At 43.7% G+C, this 2,372-nt stretch overlaps 1 pseudogene; it reads left to right on the top strand.

The window, feature by feature from the left end:
• The first annotated feature begins 434 nt into the window (after positions 1-434).
• On the top strand, positions 435-1,817 carry LOC143679423 (U2 small nuclear ribonucleoprotein auxiliary factor 35 kDa subunit-related protein 2 pseudogene; annotated as a pseudogene).
• Positions 1,818-2,372: the final 555 nt, after the last annotated feature.

Raw genomic sequence — 2,372 nt, 5'->3', positions numbered from 1 at the left:
CCTGACATCCCTTACTGGCAGTAGAGGACTGTCTGTGTTCTTAGGAAGAAGGATATAAAAAGGCAGGGAAAAAAGGGAGCATTGGCTAAGAAGCTGAAATGAAATTTAACATGACAGTGGGCCTTGAAGCAAGCAATGAATGGGAAGACCATAGCAATGAGAGATGTTAAGGCCAAATATTTGAGGAAAAGAAAAGAAAAAAAATTGCCAAGGTTCAGAAACATTAGAAAAAGAGTTACAGGAATCGAAAGCAGAATACTGTATCAAAAAAGTATGGATCCCATGATAATAAAAGCAAGTAAAATAGTTTCGTATTAAATAGGGGGAAAGGTCCTGGACCTACTCTTACCCTAAAACAGTGGTTCTCACAATGTGTGATCACAAGTGAACATGACTTTGGAATTTCTTAAAAATACAAATGCGGAGCTGGCAAAATGGCTGTGCCTGGGAAGAGGCTGTTTCCAAAGAAATTGAAAGCACAGGGCTGCCCTAAAGAAGGAGAAACAAAAGGAGCATCGGCAGGAACTCGCTGGACTGAGAGATTCAGGGCTCTCACAGAAGGAGGAAGAGGATGCTTTTATTGAAGAACAACTAAGCTGTTGAAGATGGAGAGGTTGCTGAGGGAGCAGAAGGCACAAGAAGAATTCAGAATAAAGAAGGAAAAGAAAGATGCATTTAGAAGATGGCAGGAAGAACGAGAGAGAAAGTCAAGGGGACAATGGGAAGAACAGCAGAGAAAAGAGAGGGAAGAGGAGATGCAGAAACTGCAGGAGAAGAAAGAGAGAAAGCTGCACAGAAGATGCTGAATCAAGCTGAAAATGAGCTGGAAAATGGAACCATATGGGAAACCCCAGGACCACCCATGGATTTAAGAGTAAGATGGAGCAAATTGTCCATTCTACAGTAAAACAGACGCCTGCAGATTTGGAGATAGATGTTCACCTAAACATAAATTCCCAGCCTCGAGTCCCACCCTTCCTATCAAAACCATGTTTAGGATGTTTGGAATGGAGCTGCGCAAACGGGATGGCTATAAGCCTGATACCAGCCTGGAGTACAGTGAGGAGGAAACCTACTGGCCATGGCTCGAATTCTATGAGGATGTGCTCCCCGAGTTCAAGAACGCGGGGAAAGCGATTCAGTTCAAGGTCAGCTTCAACTTGGAACCTCTAGATATCTAAGGGGTAATGTATATGTTCAGCACCAATCGGAAGAAGAATGCCAGGCAGCCCTGTCTGCCGGCTTCAGTGTGAACTCTGCCCACTGACCCGGCGCAAAATGGCAGTTGGTGGTTTATTTGAGATTCAACAACGCCCAAGAGGAAAACACTGCAACTTTCTCCATGTGTTCAGAAATCCCAAAGTGAATTTTGGGAAGCTAATAGATACATAAACTTGTACCCAGATCAGACTAGCTGGCGCCTCTCTTGGTGAGAACGCATATAGGGGAGAGAGGCTGGGCACCCACCACGAATTCCGCCACAGGCCAAGGAGGAGAAGTTCTAGTTCAGACCATTCTTACAAAAGAAGTGGGGAATCTGAGAGGAAAAGAAGTTACAGGAATAAGACATCCTGCAAACACACGTTTGTGAAACGTGAAAAGATGCAGTTCAAGAAGCAGAGGAAGAAAAGGGGGCCGGAGCCCGAGTCTGAGCCGGAAGCCCCAGCCGGAGCCGCAGCCGCAGCCGCAGCAGCGGGAGAAGAAAGCTGCAGCCGCCAGAGCCGGAGCCTAGCCAGAGCTCCTCCAGGTCGAGGGGCCGTGGCGGGAGGACAGCAGCTAGAAGAGACAGAAACACGCCGCGTCCCAAAGCCAAATAAACCAATCTTGTTCTGAAAAAACAAAAACAAAAACGCAAATGTTGGGACTCTGTCTCAGACCTACTGAATTAGAGCCTCTTGGGATGCAGTCAAGCAACCTGTTTTAACACGCTCACCAGGTGATTGGAATGTACACCAAAGTTTAAGAATCATTTTAGAATTTCAGCTGGAATTTACAGTTTCCTTTAATGGGAGTAGGGAATTCAGTCTAATTCCCAATGTAGTTTCCGTCTTGATTGTTACATGGTAACGGTTTTTTTTTAAGCCATTCAAAATCTTTGCATTGTGTTTAGATTTAAGAAGTAAGTCACAAATCCTTTGTTAAAAAGGCCTACCACCGAAAAGAATGACATTTTCTCCTAATCATCAAGAATTACAATGAGCTTTTTATAGCTCTGAAAATAACAGACCTAAAAAAAGAGAGTTTGCTGCTGATTCATTTGTACCAACTAATACAATTTATGAACTATTTTATAATGGATAAAAACAGGTTCCCTAGCACATCCTCTTTTTTAGGACAGGAACTTAAAGAACAAAAAGTACACTATAAAATAC

Source organism: Tamandua tetradactyla, chromosome 4, assembly GCF_023851605.1.
Source record: "Tamandua tetradactyla isolate mTamTet1 chromosome 4, mTamTet1.pri, whole genome shotgun sequence".
Classification (NCBI taxonomy): Eukaryota; Metazoa; Chordata; class Mammalia; order Pilosa; family Myrmecophagidae; genus Tamandua; species Tamandua tetradactyla.
This window is presented reverse-complemented; position numbering and strand designations above follow the sequence as displayed.